At 40.5% G+C, this 17,398-nt stretch overlaps 2 pseudogenes across 1 annotated transcript; both read right to left on the reverse strand.

The window, feature by feature from the left end:
* Positions 1-7,433: 7,433 nt before the first annotated feature.
* LOC112619426 lies at positions 7,434-8,444 on the reverse strand (annotated as a pseudogene).
* A 6,545-nt stretch (positions 8,445-14,989) lies between these two features.
* LOC112618770 lies at positions 14,990-15,392 on the reverse strand (annotated as a pseudogene). Its single transcript, XR_003118123.1, has one exon. The product of XR_003118123.1 is annotated as a 60S ribosomal protein L30-like (transcript).
* Between the last annotated feature and the right edge of the window lie 2,006 nt (positions 15,393-17,398).

Consider the following 17,398-nt stretch of genomic DNA (forward strand, 5'->3'; position numbering starts at 1 on the left):
ATAGTGCTGCAATAAACATACGTGTGCATGTGTCTTTATAGCAGCATGACTTATAATCCTTTGGGTATATACCCAGTAATGGGATGGCTGGGTCAAATGGTATCAAGGCAGGGATTCTTGTACTAGAGACATATTGAAGATGTACTTTCAGTAGAAACCTATAAGAAGGTAAAGGATAGAGCAGGGGCAGAGGTTAAATAATGATAGGGTTTCAGCTTAAGTCTGATTTCAGCCTGATCTCATGGACGGTGTGAATTACATCACAGAGTCATCATCTTTAAGGAAAGGGCTCATCATTTGTTTATCTGCCTGCCCCCATATCAGTCAGTCATTGGGTGCATGATGCCCTCCTGATAGAAAATATAACCTCCCAAGCATTTCTAGGTAAATTGGCTCCCATTGACCAAGAGCAGTTCTCCAGAGAAAAGCGTACGTTTGTGCCATTAGCAGGCAATGCTTATAGTAGCTGAGGCTGGGGATGTCAGCACAGTATAGGGGATGAGGGTGGCGCACCGACATTGTTGATTACAATTATAATAATAAAGGCAAGGTACCTGAATTTAATTCACTAAGTCCAGACTTCCCATCTATGGACTGCCACATCCCATGATTACCACAGGATCCTGGGACTACCGCCAATTCTGGGACAGAATAAACGAAAGAGATGGATTATTTATTGTGTGGCTGTTTCATCATGGACAATGATGTGATTAACAAAGAAATGCCAACAGAGAGTATAAAGAAGTAAATTTTCTTTAACCATTTCCCATTTGCCCCAAGAACCCTGCACTGGCAGCGAGCTGCACTTTTTTTTTTCTAAATTATAAATGGGTTAAAAAAAAAAAAAAAAAAAGACTTGGAAACTTATGGACATTTTCTTTTTTTTTTTTTTTTTTTTTTTATTTGAGACGGAGTCTCGCGCTGTCGCCCAGGCTGGAGTGCAGTGGCCGGATCTCAGCTCACTGCAAGCTCCGCCTCCCGGTCTCCGGCCTCAGCCTCCCGAGTAGCTGGGACTACAGGCGCTGCCACCTCGCCCGGCTATTTTTTGTATTTCTTAGTAGAGACGGGGTTTCACGGTGTTAGCCAGGATGGTCTCGATCTCCTGACCTCGTGATCCGCCCATCTCGGCCTCCCAAAGTGCTGGGATTACAGGCTTGAGCCACCGCGCCCGGCCAACTTATGGACATTTTCAATGAACAATGGATAGAGGAGAGAGGGTTCTAGGAAGGAGGGCAATGAAAAAAAATTAAACTAATATACTTTCTAATGCATTTGAAGAAATGAACCAGAAAAAAAAATATTGAAAAAGTCTTATAGACCTAATGGGCAATTTGGGAATAATTAGTGATACACGCACAGAAAATGAAACAAACAAACAAAAAGGTTAACTCTAGAAAAAACAAAAAGTTGTACAAGAAAGAAAATGTAACTACAATTAGCAACATTTTTCAACATAAATAAGCAACATTATTAATTATAATATGATTAATATTAAATATATACATAAAGGGAAAGCCATTGAATAGAATTTGATCCTTGTCATCCATAATGGGAGGATATGCTGGGTATTTGCCTATTTGTTCTTAAATTCATTTCCTGCCTTTCCCCTTCCCAGGCTCATATTGCACAGGCTACTTCTGTAAACTATGCTTCCAAGATCTTGATGACTGTTTTGGCTGAGTTCAGCCAACAGGAAGTGGTAGCCAGGGATTGGAGGATGGCAGTGAAGGAGAAACCAGGATATTTCTCCTTCCCACTCTTTCTGCCGTGGACAGAGCCCCTCTGGCTCTGGAGATAAGAATGGTTTTCTGCAGTTGCTTAAGTTAAGGGCACCTCCACTTCCCCTAATTATCCTTCCAGGTTTTCTAAGCCAGGGTCCTCAAACTCAGCACTATTGACATTTTGGTCTGGATGGCTCTTTGTTTTCGGAGATTGTCCTGTGTATTATAAAATGAGTTGCAGCATTCCTTGACAGACTCTATCCACTAGATACCAATAGTCACCACCCAGCTGTGACAACAAAAATATCTCCGGAAACTGCCAAATGTTCCCTAGGGGGCAAAATCACCCCTAATTAAGAACTGAAGGCTGGGCTGGGTGCAGTGGCTCAGGCCTGTAATCCCAGCACTTTGGGAGGCTGAGGTGGACAGATCACTTGAGCCAGGAGTTTGAGACCAGCCTGGCCAACATGGTGAAACCCCATCTCTACTACAAATACAAAAATTAGCCGGGCGTGGTGGCGTGCACCTATAATCACACCTGCTCAGGAGGCTGAGGCAGGAGAATCGCCTGAACCTGGGAGGCGGAGGTTGCAGTGAGCCAAGCTCGTGCCACTGCACTCCAGCCTGGGCGACAGAGTCACTCTGTCTCAAAAAAAAAAAAAAAAAGAAAAGAAAGGAGCTGAAGTTCCAACCCCTTTATGACTGTATTAAATTTTCACTACTAAATTTGCCAAGGGTTTTAGTTTTCTGACTTGAAGCTGCCTGATTCAGAAAGCTATACACAATGTCTAAATTCCATCAATCAGAAATTAACACAATAAACATATTATTTAAAAATATGCAACCAATAAAAGAATAAACAAAAGTATTGAATGTAGTTGCTTCTAGAGTGTAGGACTGGAGAGCAAAGGAGAGGTGATTTTGAACTTTTTAATATTTTGTTTTTTAAAATGTATGCTCGTATAGCTAATACAAATAAAATACTGGGGCCGGGCGCAATGGCTCACGCCTGTAATCCCAGCACTTTGGGAGGCTGAGGTGAGCAGATCATGAGGTCAGGAAATCGAGACCATCCTGGCTAACATGGTGAAACCCTGTCTCTACTAAAAATACAAAAAATTAGCCGGGCGTGGTGGCGGGCGCCTGTAGTCCCAGCTACTCAGAGGCTGAGGCAGGAGAATGGCGTGAATCCGGGAGGCGGAGCTTGCAGTGAGCGGAGATCACCATACTGCACTCCCCCCGGGGCAACAGAGCGAGACTCCAACTCAAAAAATAATAATAATAAAATAAAAAATAAAATATGGGAAAAAGAGAACATGAGCAATTCGGTATTCTAAGTAAAAAGCTCCAGGGAGAGGCTTAAAATTCTTATTCTCAAATAGATTAAAGAAGCACTTATTCTGATCTTTTGTTTTTAATCTCACCTAAATCGTATTCTCTTATATTTTACCCAGGGCCAAGTATGGCAGTCATCTAGCTTTTATAAATGAGTCATATTTATTTCTTTTCTGAGATATCTCCAGGCTGCCTCCTCCCAGATGATTTTGGCTGCAGAACTGGCTTACCTGGTTGCAATCATGTAGTAGTCAGAGAAAACAACTAAAGGCACTACTGTAAATATTACAGGAATACTGAAATAACATTAGAGTCCCTGGATCTGCGTGGGTTGTGTCCCTCCAGAAAAGGTAGAGGGGAAGGTTTGCAGATGTTGCTTTGCTGACTTGTGTCAATGTTTCTTATTTCAATAGTATGCCTTTGCCAAATCTCCATTCATCTCATCTACCAAACACTGTGATTTCTACCATCAGCTCTTGTTTATCTTTGTCTCTCCCCATCATAGCAACTGAAACAAAGTTTTGGGATTGAATTATTGATTTGCTTGATTGTTGTGGCTGTGTTCCAGTTATTTTGGAAATTCATCCATCTGATATATGACCAACTAATAGAAGATAGTTTTCAATCTTCTAAAACATAAAACTATGGAAATATATGTGTGTGTGTGTATTTTTGTGTGAATAAATATAGAAATACATATACCAATATGACATATATTACAAATGCATGTATAAACATTTTATATATTAAATACATATGTGTATGTTTTAGTATATACATTAATATTACCATATGCATTTATTTACATGGAAATACTTTTTGTTCTGACTAAAAAAGTAATAGATACTAGTTATGGGAAAACTAGGTAATACAAAAAATATAAAGAAATACATAAAAATCGGCCGGGCACAGTGGCTCACACCTGTAATCCTAGCACTTTGGGAGGCTGAGGCGGGTGGATCACCTGAGGTCAGGAGTTCGAGACCAGCCTGGCCAACATGGTGAAACCCCCATCTCTACTAAAAATGCAAAAAAGATTAGCCAGGCGTAGTGGCAGGCACCTGTAATCCCAGCTACTTGGGAGATTGAGGCAGGAGAATCGCCTGAACCTGGGAGGTGGAGGTGGCAGTGAGCCGAGGTTGTGCCATTGCACTCCAACCTGGGCTACAGGAGCGAGACTCTGTGAAAGAAAGAAAGAAAGAAAGAGAGAGAGAGAAAAGAAAGGAAAGGAAAGGAAGGAAGGAAGGAAGGAAGGAAGGAAGGAAGGAAGGAAGGAAGGAAGGAAGGAAGGAAGGAAGGAAGGAAGGGGAAGAGAAATAGATAAAAATCATGAATACTCCTATAGTCCAGTAATAGCTACTATATGAGTCAAAATTAATTTCAGCTACAGGAAGGAAGGAAGGAAGGAAAGGAAGGAAGGAGAAGAGAAATAGATAAAAATCATGAATACTCCTACAGTCCAGTAATAGCTACTATATGAGTCAAAATTAATTTCAGCTACAATTACTCAGAAAAAATATCCAAAATAACATCAAATAAAGCAGAAGAATATTTCTTTAATATAAAATGTCTGTCCACTGGCTATCTAGTGCTTGTACAGTGGTTCCAAAACCATCGTAATCCATCAACTTCCAGATCTTCACTCCATCGTTCTTAAGGTATAATCCCCATCCTCATGGTCTAAGATATCTGCCAGAGTTCTAGTCATTACATTCACATTCCAAGTAGCAGATTGGAGAAATGAGACAAGAAAGGTACAAAGGCCATGTCCTTTTAAAGTGGTTTTCTTTTTTGCTTTTTTCTTTAATTTTAAAAAATGTATAGGCTGGGCACAGTGGCTCATGCCTGTAGTCTCAGCACTTTAGGAGGCCAAAGCAGGAGGATCACTTGAGCCTGGGATTTCAAGACCAGCCTGGGCAACAGAGTGTGAACCTGTCTGCAAAAAATTTAAAAATTAGCTGAGCCTGGCAATGCACGCCTGTGGTCCCAGCTACTTGAGAGGCTGAGATTGGGGGATTGCTGGAGCCCAGGAGGCTATACGGAGCTGTGATCACACCAGTGCACGTCAGCCTGGGTGACAGAGTGAGATCATCTCTAAATAAATAAGTAAATAAATAAATAATAGAAATAGAGTCTAGCTATGTTTCCCAGGCTGATCTTAAACTCCTGGACTCACATGATCCTCCCAGTTCAGCCTCCGAAAGTGCTGAGATTACAGGTGTGAGTCGCCACATCTGTGATAAGGTGATTTTCCAAGAAGCTGCCACACAATATATTTAATAACTAATTGACCAAACTCAGTCACACAGCGCCATAGCTGCCAGAAAAAAAATGGGAAATATAGAATGTTTAGGTGGGCACTGGAGTGGGAATGCCAGAATAAGGATCTCCAAAAATCTACTCCTCCATAACAGTAATAAAAATACTGACAAAAATAGTCAAAATCAACTTTTTCAGAACACTGGATATTAATCAAAGGCTTGCAACAATACAAAAAGCATTTCTTGAAGAAACTGGCTGAATCGTGGTTAAAAAAACAAACAAAAAACAGTGAGCCTTGTGACATTTTAATTAGCCCTGTTTACAGATTCTCTCCCCACATGGAGAAATAAAGAAATACCACTGGTAATGGTAACTACATAAGTAAATACAAAAAGCAGTATAAAGGTAATTTTTGTTTGAAATGTTCCTTTTCTCCTATCTGATTTAAAAGATAACTACATAAAACAATACTTACAAATCTATGTCAATGGGTATATAATGTATAAAGGTATAATTTTTACGTCAATAATAGGACAAAGGGGGAGGGAAGGAATGAGCTATACAGGAAAAAAGTTTGTGTATCCTATTGAAATTAACCTGCTATTAATACAAACTAAATTGTTTTAAGTTTAGATGTTAATTGTAATCTCTAAGGCAATCACAAAATAACTCAAAGAATGCTAAAATAAATTACAAAGGAATAAAAATGGTACAGTAAAACATATTTAACAATATGGGAAAATACAAAAATGACAATTATAAAACTTCTTATTCATAATTACATTAAGTGTAAATGGTTTAAACACTCCAATCAAAGGCAGAGATTGGCAAAACTGATGAAAAATGTGATCCAACTATATTGTGTCTACAAGTGACACTTTATTTTTATTATTATTGTTGTTGTTGTTATTATTTTATTTCAAGGGTTTTTTGGGGAACAGGCAGTGTTTGGTTATATGAATAAGTTATTTAGTGGTGATTTCTGAGATTCTGGTGCACCCATCACCTGAGCAGTGTACACTATACCCAACATGCAGTCTTTTATCCCTCACCCCCTACCCCCCTTTCCCCCAAGTTCCCAAAGTCTATTGTGTCATTCTTATGCCTTTGCATCCTCACGGCTTAGCTACCACTTATGAGTGAGAACATATGGTGTTTGGTTTTCCATGCCTGAGTTAATTCACTTAGAATAATGGTCTCCAATTCCATCCAGGTGCTGCAAACGCCATTATTTCATTCTACAAGAGACACACTTTAGATTCAAGATATAAAGAGCTTAAAAATAAAAGGATGGGAAAAGATACACCATGTAAAGAGTAACTAAAAGAGGGCTAAAATGGCTGTATTAATATAAGACAAAAGAGACTTAAGACAAAAAATTTTTACTAGAGACAGAGGCCATTTTCTAATGATAAAAGAGTCAGTCCTTCAAGAAAGTATAACAGTTATAAACATAATTAACCTAACGACAGAGCCAAAAAGTAAATGAAACAAAAACTGACAGAATTAAAGGAAAAATAGACAATTCAACAATAAGAGTTGGAGACCTCAATACGTCACATTCAGTAATGGATAAAACAACTAGACAGAAGATCAAGAAGAAAATAGAAGACTTGAATAATACTATAAACCAACTAGGTCTAATAGACATCTATAGAACACTCCACCCAACAACAACAGAATGCACATTTTTCTCAAGTATAGATGAGCCATTCTCTAGGACAGAACATATGTTAGGCCATAAAATGCATATCAAAATCTATGACTGTATTTTCTTTTTTTTTTAAAGAAGGGAATTTTATTATTTTTTCAGAGAATCCAGACAGCCGTTGATTAAACAGAGCCATTTCTCAGCACTCTTTTCTCTCCACTTAAGAAATTGGAATACAGCATGATGAGAAGGATGATGCCAAAACAAGATTGCTGGCTCACATCATCTAGGGTACAAATACGCACTTACTTAATCACTTGACACTTCATCGAATGCAAAGCAATACTTAGAATCTTTGCCTTCATTGTACACAGCTGAAGCAGGAGCCCAGGGAGGAGGAGACTGCATGGTTTTCCTTGGCGGGGGAGGTGTGCACCCTGCAGTCCTGTGGTGTTGTGGGAAGATCAGTCCATGTTCTGTCAGTTGCCATAGCCCCTAGGATGGGTGTCCTTCCAGTTATCCCACTCCCAAACTCTGTAGAGTGTTCATCATTCTCTCCCTCCTTTACTTCTTGATCTTCCTGTTGCTGAGCTGCTTTCCTGAATTCCTCTGGTGTTGCCTTGGCTGTTCCCTGGTCTGGCAATGCTCCATATTTCCGATGTTATTCATACCAGTCACTCACTGTCATAGTTGCTGGACTTGGATAACCAGCTCCAAATACTTTGGCCTGGGCCGTGTTCCCCATGAGAATGAAGGGTTTCACTGGAGGCCTATCCTGGAGAGACGAGTTAGAAGCTGATGCCTCTTTGAAGAGTCTCTTTCTCTCAGGATCTTTATTTCCTGGTCAATGCTCTCAGTCTCTTCTAAGCTGGTATCAATCCACCTCTGAAGGTGAAGAAGGTAATATTCATGAACATGCTCATCACCTGCTTGACCACTTTCCGCAGCAGATTTCATTGCAGACAACCCATGGTCTAACTCCTTCTTCTGTTTGTATCTCTCTATTTTAGGCTGTCTTTGAGATGCCATAGCAAGGAGGCTAGGATAAGCCATGGAGGAATTAGCAGTGTGATTTTCAGCTGAGTTGTGCTTGGTTTTGGGCAGCTCAAACTCTGCAACATGATAGTAATGGCACTAAGTTAAGTAGTTTATGAAGTGTTCTCGAACCCGCTGCAAATGATCTAGACGCTTGCTGGGGTTGACTTTCATGGTGAGGGTTCCTTGAAACGCTGGCACCAACAGCTACTTCAGGTCGGTGGAAGCAATCTCTTCCAAATCTTCATTTCAACTGAACAAGTCGAGCTGCGATAACATTTCGGGCGCCTTCTCAAAGAGGTCCGGGCCTTGAACACCTTCTCCTGGACTATCCGGTGACAGGTGGTTTCAGTCGCTACTTCTACTTCATCCAGAAGCTGTTTGCCGGTTTCGAGCAGTTCCGGGAGCGGCGGCAACAGTGACTCATCTTCAGCAGCCATCTTGGGGAGGGAGGATGTATTTTCTGTTTAAGAGAGACAGATCTCACTATTTTGCCCATGCTGGACTTAACCCCTGGGCTCAAGTGATCCTCCTTCCTCAGCCTCCCAAATATCAAAAATGTTAAAAATGTAAATGGATTGAAATCATTCAAATTATCTTCTCCAATCACAATGGAATAAAATTAAATTCAACAACAGAAGGAAATCTGGGGAATTTGCAAATATGTGAAAATGAAACAATACATTCATAAATAACTAAAGGGTCAAAAGAGAAATCACTGGTAAAATTAGAAAATACTTTGAGTTGAGTAAAAACGAAAACACAATGTTCAAAAACTTATGGGAGTCAGATAGAACAGTGCTAACAGTAAATTTATAGCTGTAAGTACTTACAATTTAAAAAAAGAAAGATGTCAAAACAATTGCCAACCTTCCTCATTATGAAACTAAAAAAAAAGAAGAGCAAATTAAACCCAAAGCAAGTAGGAGGAAGGAAATAATAAAGATTCAAGCAGAAATAAATGAAATACAGAACAGAAAGGTAATGGAGAAAATAATCAAAATCAAAAGTTGGTTCTTTGAAAAGATCAACAAAATTGCTAAATCTTTAGCTAGGCTAGGAAAAAAAGAGAGAACTTGCAGGTTTCTAAAATCAGGAATAGAAGAGGGAACATTACCACAGAGTTTACAGAAGTACAAAAGGTTATAAGGGACTACTATGAATAATTGTATGTTAACAAATTAGATAACCTAGAAATAGAAAATCTCAATAGAGTTATAAGAAGTGAAGAGAATGAATTAGTAATCTGGGCATCAATGTGCCAAGATAATCAGGATTCTTAATGCTAAGGAAGAGGAAGATTGCAGGAGGCTACCATCAGTCTCTGCCACAACCACTGTTGACACTTAGGTTGACACTCCTAGAATAACATATATGTGTAATTTATCATGTAGACCATTTGGTGACCTAACCAATTTGGTTTATTGGAAATTTAAAATGTAACAACATTTCAAAGGAAGAAAGTCTGAGTTATTCACCAAGTTTATTACCTTGCCAAATTGGCGATTTGTCCATAAAGAAACAATTGGTTGTTTTTTCTTGTTTCGTTTTCTAATAGGGTAATGTGAAGGCACTCTCTGAGACATCTCATGTAATTCCACAGCTCCAGTTACTAACTCTGTACTAATTTCTCTAAAACTGTTTCTCTAGCCTCAAGTTTTCTCTTAAACTCCAGAGCCTTATACCCAGGAGCTTCCTGAACATCTCCACTTGGATGTTGTGCAGATGCTTCCAACTCAAGTTGTCTAAAACTGGACTCTCTGGGTGTGGCCTTTCTTCTACTTTTTTTTCCTTTCAAAGCATGAGATCTCACTATGTTGCCTAGGCTGGCTTTGAACTCCTGGGCTCAAGCCATCCTCTCACCTCAGCCTTCTGAGTAGCTGGGACTAGGCATGTACTGCTGTGTCCAGCTTGAGTGTGGCCTTTCTAATTAAAAGGTAGCCTTTTTGACTGGGCACAGTGGCTCACATCTGTAATCCCAGCACTTTGGGAGGCTGAGGTGGATAGATCGCTTGAGCCTAAGAGTTTGAGACTAGCCTGGGCAACATGGCGAAACCCCATCTCTACAAAAAAAAAAAAAATTAGCTGGGCATGGTGGCATGCATTTATAGTCCCAGTCACTCAGGAAGCTGAGATGGGAAGATCGCTTGAGCCTGTCTCTGTGGATTTATCTATTCTGGATATTTCATATAAATGGAATTGTACAAAATGTGACATTTTGTATCTGGTTTCTTTCACTTAGCATAATATTTTGGAGGCCATCAACGTTGTAGCATACATCAGTATTTTGTTTCTTTTTATGGCTGAGTAATATTCCATTGTATATATATATTCCATAATTTGTTTATTCTCCATTGATGGACAGTTACACTTTTTCTACTTTTCGGCTATTGTGAATAGTACTGCTATGAATATGTACATGTACTTGTTTGAGTGCTCATTTTCAATTTGTTTGGTATATACTTAGGAATGAAATTGTAGGGTCATATGGCTATTTTATGTTTAACTTGTTGAGGAACCACCAGTTTTTTACTGTGACTGAACCATTTTGCATTCCTACCACAAATTACCTGTGTTCCAGTTTCTTTACATCCTTACCAACATTTGCTGTTTTCTGTTTGTTTGTTTGTTTAATAATAGCCATCTTAATGTTTGTGAAGTGGTATCTCACTGTGTTTTTAATTTGCATTTTCCTGATGATTAGTGATGTTGAGCATCTTCTCATGTGCTTATTGGCCATTTGTATATCTTCATTTTTTATTTGTTTTATCATTTTTTATGCTTAAAGTAATTTTTCATAGAGACAGGGTCTCACTATGTTGCTCAAGCTGTTTTTTCTTTTTCTTTCTTTTTTTTTTTTTTTTTTTTGAGACGGAGTCTTGCTCTGTCACCAGGCTGGAGTGCAGTGGCACAGTCTTGGCTCACTGCAACCTCCCTCCTCCCATTCTCTTGCCTCAATACAATGTGGGCAGATATATCATATGCTATATCTAACCAGAGACTTTATATGAGTTTGTGAAATTTGGCATGACCTCCTGCATTTCTGCCTTTTGCTTTGAGGAGAAAATGCCCCAAGTAGCCATTGCCCACTTAGCCTGGGTCCTGGAATGAGAAACACGTAGAAAAGACCCAAACCTAAGCCCAAGCGAGCCTGGACAACCCACTTGCAGTGCACAGACCAGTGAGTGAAAAATAAATATTTGTTCTTACGAATCACTGACATTTGGGAGTTGTCTGTTATGCAACATTATTGCAGCAAATCCTGACTAATACAATCATTGAGAAATTAATTGTTCTCATCAGTGCCTATTGTGAACAATCAAACCGACTTGAATGTGCATAATGGGTTTCAATCAGCTGTTCCCATTTTCCCAGGCATCAATCAGATGGAGCAAAGTCTGTGTAAGAGACCAACTGGCTTGTCTTGAGGATGTTGAAGGTGTTCTTAAAAGGGAAATTTGTGGGGGGTTTTAAAAGTCTGTGTTTATATACTAGACACAAATATTCCAGAAGTATTATTGGTGGGAAAATCAAATTACAGAACATAATGAGAGTGACTTGTATGGATACTCTCATTCAGAAAAACATGCAATCTAGCAGCTTCAGAATTTCTAGATAGGTGGGCTGGATGTGTGCATAACAATCTCATTGGAAGGGAGTTGGGACAAAGGCTTGACCTTGTAGTTGCATAGGACCTTTATATAATTGAAAAATATCCCAATTGGCTATATCAAATAATTGGTTGGAGGGAAACTGATGAAGATTATGTGGGAACTCTAAAACCCCACACTCACACATAATCCCTGGCTGAGACAGTGTTAGATTAAGTGTATCTATAAATATGTCAAGAGGGGATATAGAGATTTACATATCAAAATGTTAATGGAAATTATAAGTGAAGTGTGAAATTTGGGGGAATCTTTACCCTCTTCTTTGTACTTATCTGTATTGCTGGAATCTTTTGCACTGAACATACATCATTTCCCCCAAAACAATGAAGCTATTTTCTTTTCTTTTTTTTGAGACAGAATCTCATTCCATCTCCCCGGCTGGAGTGCAGTGGCACGATCTCCGCTCACTGCAAGCTCTGCCTCCCGGGTTCACGCCATTCTCCCGCCTCAGCCTCCTGAGTAGCTGGGACTACAGGCGCCCACCACCACACCCGGCTAATGTTTGTATTTTTAGTAGAGACGGGGTTTCACCGTGTTAGCCACGATGGTCTCGACCTCCTGACCTCATGATCCGCCTGTCTCAGCCTCCCAAAGTGCTGAGATTACAGGCGTGAGCCACTGCGCCCGGCCAACAATGAAGCTATTTTCTACAGAGAAAAAGAATTCTACTGACCTCCACTTTTTCCTTCATCTCAATTTAATCACCTAAATGGTGCCTAAAAATCTCTAAATTTTAGTTTTCCCCACTATGTCTTTTATTTTATTTTTTTTATTTTTTGAGATGGAGTCTTGCTCTGTCAACCAGCGTGGAGTGCAGTGGTATGATCTCAGGTCACTGCAACCTCCGCCTCCCGGGTTCAAGCGATTCTTCTGCCTCAGCCTCCCAAGTAGCTGGGACTACAGGCGCATGCTACCACGCCCAGCTAATTTTTTTTTTTGTACTTTTAGTAAAGACTGGGTTTCACCATATTGGCCAGGCTGGTCTCAAACTCCTGACCTCATGATCTGCCCACCTCAGCCTCTCAAAGTGCTGGGATTACAGGTGTGAGCCACCGCACCCGGCCCCCCACTATGTCTTACCTTTTTTTTTTTTTTTTAAGCTATCACCTTTTTCTCAAAACAATCAAATATAAAAGAAACAACACAAGGCATGTAAAAGAGCCCTGGTCTGATGGCTAAGATTCCAGTTCCAGCTCTCTATTTCTCTACGGGACCTCGGCCTCCACATCTAAAAAGGGAAGGATTGAAATAATTAGAAGTTACAAACTCAGGTGCCTGCAGGAACCAGGGAGGAGCAAATGAGAGAAGCAAGTGGGCTGGAAACAGTAGGGCTGTATTGCACTGGAGGACACCAGCACAGCTAAAGGAGGAAGCCTTTATTCTGTACCACAGAAGAAGGCTGTGCTACAGGGTTTCAGGCCCAGGGTTGCAGAATCTTGCAATTTATTAAGTCTGGAAATCAAGTTTTTATATGAAATCTCTTGATTTTTAAATGTTGGCAAGTAAAATTTTAAAATGTTTTGTGAATGCCGGGTGCAGTGGCTCACACCTGTAATCCTAGCATTTTGGGAGGCGGAGGCAGGTGGATCACAAGGTCAGGAGATCAAGACCATTCTGGCCAACATGGTGAAACCCCATCTCTACTAAAAATACAAAAATCAGCCGGGTGTAGTGGCGTGTTCCTGTAGTCCCAGCTACTCGGGAGGCTGAGGCAAGAGAATTGCTTGAACCCGGGAGGCGGAGGTTGTGGTGAGCCGAGATGGCGCCACTGCACTCCAGCCTGGGCAACAGAGCAAAACTCTGTCTCAAAAAAAAAAAATGTTTTGTGAATTCCTTTCCTACCAAAAACCTCAGCTATGAATCCATCTGGCAGACACTGGGTCAGGTGACCTTCAGGCTCCTTGTGTCACTCTCCTGAAGCCCACCCAGGGGCAACCTAGTGACAGGGGACCTCACAGTTCCCAAGATAGCATTGTAAAAAAAAAAAAAAGAACTATTTGTTTTGTTTAATTAAACAGATCAAGTAAGAGATAATTTATTTGTATGTCAAAAAATTTATCTAACTACTGGGGTTGCTAAATGGCCTCTGTGGTTCAATTAAAATATAATTGAATATACCAAAACATGATTTCGTCATAGCAATGGGGAACACGGGATTATGCAAAGCAAACATTCCAGGCACTGTTCTAATATTTTAAAGTATTATTTTGTTTAATCCTTACTATAACCATGAGTGAAATTTATTGCCACACCCAAGTCATCTAAGTTTCCTTTTATGTTACATTCTAGGAGTTTTAGAGTTTTGAGGTTTACATTTAGTTTTATGATCGATTTTAAATTAGTTTTTGTGAAAAGTTTAAGATCTGTATCTAGATTTGGATTTGTTTGTTTGTTTGTTTTTCCAGTTTTTCCAGTACCATTTGTTGAAAAGACTATTTTTGGCCAGGTGTGATGGCTCATGCCTGTAGTCCCAGCACTTTGGGAGGTTGAGGTGGGTGGATCACTTAAGGTCAGGATTTTGAGACCAGCCTGGCCAACATGGTGAAACCCCATCTCTACTAAAAATACAAAAGTTAGCCAGGAGTGGCGGCACATTCCTGTAATCCTAGCTACTCAGGAGATTGAGGCAGGAGAATCGCTTGAACCCAGGAGGTGGAGGTTGCAGTAAGTCGAGATCACACCACTGCACTCCAGGCTGGGCAACAGAGTGAGATTCTGTCTAAAAAAAAGAAAAGAAAAGAAAAGACTTTTTTTGCTCCATTATATTGCCTTTGCTCCTTTGTCAAAGATCAGTTGGCTATATTTATGTGGGTCTATTTCTGGGATCTCTATTCTGCTTTATTGATCTGTTTGTTTGTTTGTTTGTTTTTGAGACTGAGTCTCGCTCTGTCGCCCAGGCTGGAGTGCAGTGGCGCGATCTCGGCTCACTGCAAGCTCCCCTCTCCCAGGTTCATACCATTCTCCCATCTCAGCCTCCCAAGTAGCTGGACTACAGGCACCCACCACCACGCCCAGCTAATTTTGTTTTTGTATTTTTAGTAGACACGGGGTTTCACCATGTTAGCCAGGAGAGTCTCTTTTCTACCCTCACTCTCATGCCAAACTCATCCAAATATTACAGTTTTCAATATCACTATATGATGATGACTCTCAAAAGCATCTCTAGTACAGACATCCTCTCCCCTGAATTCCAGAACCATGAACTCAATAGTCTACTGAATATCTTTATTTAAGACAAATGGGGTATCTCAATCTTTCTTTTTTTTTTTAAACAGGCTCAGGCAAATTTTATTAAAGGAAAATTTTTGCGTGGTTTACTGTTCACCAGTCTGTTCTGGCATGCTTCTAATGATGTCAGAGTTACCAGGATCAATGATAGCCAGTGTGCACACTCTGTCGTATTTTCCGCTTGCTGTGCCCAGTTCAATATTATTGCCACTGTAGTGATGGACACCAGTTCTGGCCAACATTGCATAGTACTCTGTTTTGGATTTCCTCAAAGCTGAGCAGTTGTTAGCAAGAATGGCCAATTTAGCTTTGCCTTGGCTTCAGAGTCTGCTTGTACCCCAGCACGTACTTTCCACTTTTCATAACGAGTTGGAGCCTAGAGTTGATTGACTCCAGAGACTTTTTTGTCTTCTTTGCGGCCATCATATTCCTGCCTTAGGTGCGGGACAGCCCTCAACCAAGAGCAGCCGCTAAGATGGCCGGGAAGCAAAAAAAAAAAAAAAAAAAAAAAAAGGGCATCTCAGTCTTAACAAGTTCAAACTGAGCTCCTAATATTCTGCCTCAAACTTACCCAGTCTGCCCTCTTTCACATCTTGGTTCTTGGGTTGGCATCTTCCATGACTCTTCTTTTTCTCTTCTACCTCCTGCTCACCCATCTTAGTCTGTCAGCAAATTCTCCTGGCCCTGCGTTCAGAATATATCCAAGTATAACCATTTCTTATCACTTCTGCTATCATCCGGATCCAAACTCCTGTTACCTCCCACATGAATTATTTAATTAACCTCCTTTCTTGTCTCACTACTTTTATACTTGCCTCTTAAAATCTATTCTCAACATAGCAGCCAGAAAAATTAGGTTAAAATGGAAGTCAGGATGGGGTGATGGCTCACACCTGTAATCCCAACACTCTGGGAGGCTGAGGCAGGAGGATCACTTGAGGCCAGAAGTTTGAGACCAGACCAGGCAACATAACAAGACCCTGTATCTACAAAAATTTTAAAAATTAGCCTGGTATCATGGTGCATGCCTGTAGTCCCAGCCACTAGGGAGGCTGAGGTAAGAGGATCGCTTGAGCCCAGGAGTTTGAGGCTGCAGTGAGCCATGATTGTGCCACTGCACTCTAGCATGGATGACAGAATGATACCCTGTCTCAAAAAAATAAAATGGAAATCAGATCATGTCACTCTTCTGCTCAAATCCCTGCAATGGCTTTCCATTTCTGTCAGAGAGGAAGCTAAAGTTCTTATAGTGCCTAAGATGCTCTGTATAATCTGAATGCCCTTTACCTGTCTGATTCATTTACTACTCTCCTTCACACATATTTCTCTCCATTTATACAAATGGAATTTGTCCTTGTTTTGCCTCAAACATGCCAGTATGGCTACATCTTAAGGGCCTTTGGAACATCCATCTATTTGAAGTGATTCCCCCCGCCCACCAGATATTCATATGGCTCATTCCCTTTTCTTCTTCAAATTTTTGCTCAACTGTCACCTTCTTTATTATTATTATTATTATTATTATTATTATACTTTAAGTTCTAGGGTACATGTGCATAACGTGCAGGTTTGTTACATATGTATACTTGTGCCATGTTGCTGTGCTGCACCCATCAACTCATCAGCACCCAACAAACTGTCACCTTCTTAAGGAGGTCTACCCTGCCCACCCCATTAAAACATAGTCCCTCCCCTTCTCCCCTGAACACTTTTTCCTTGCTTTACTTTTTTTTTCCCATGGTGACTTATCCCCTCTATCATACCACAGAATTAGCATATTCCTTATGTTTATTGTTTATTGCCTGTCTCCTGCCAGCTAGAATGCAAGCTCTTAGCAGGCAAGGATTTTGTCTATTCTGTTCTCTATGTATCTCCACCATCTAGAATAGTGCCTTCACAGTGAGAAGGACCTATGTTAGGACTTTTGACATCATTGACATTGTTTGGAAATCTTTTTTTTTTTTTTTTGAGACAGAGTCTCGCTTAGTCGCCCAGGCTGGAGTGCAGTGGCGATCTCGGCTCACTGCAAGCTCCGCCTCCCGGGTTCACGCCATTCTCCTGCCTCAGCCTCCCAAGTAGCTGGGACTACAGGCGCCCGCTGCCTCGCCCGGCTAATTTTTTGCGTTTTTAGTAGAGACGGGGTTTCACCGTGTTAGCCAGGATGGTCTCGATCTCCTGACCTCGTGATCTGCCCGCCTCGGCCTCCCAAAGTGCTGGGATTACAGGCGTGAGCCACCGCGCCCAGCCGTTTGGAAATCTTTTATGGTAAAATTATTATATTTAATAAATGTAAAAATATAAAATACATTACACAATGTATCACACAATATTTGTCACCCTGTCTGTGCATTTCTGTGTATATATAAAACTAAGAGCCTAAAAAATTAAGTAGTCCGAACTTCTTTTGATCTCTGAGGGACTCTAAGTGAATATTTCAGAGTTGCTACATTTGAAGAAATCATATTTATTGATGTACTTCTCTTAAGGAGGCAAAT

The sequence above is a fragment of the Theropithecus gelada genome, chromosome 2, assembly GCF_003255815.1.
Source record: "Theropithecus gelada isolate Dixy chromosome 2, Tgel_1.0, whole genome shotgun sequence".
Lineage (NCBI taxonomy): Eukaryota > Metazoa > Chordata > Mammalia > Primates > Cercopithecidae > Theropithecus > Theropithecus gelada.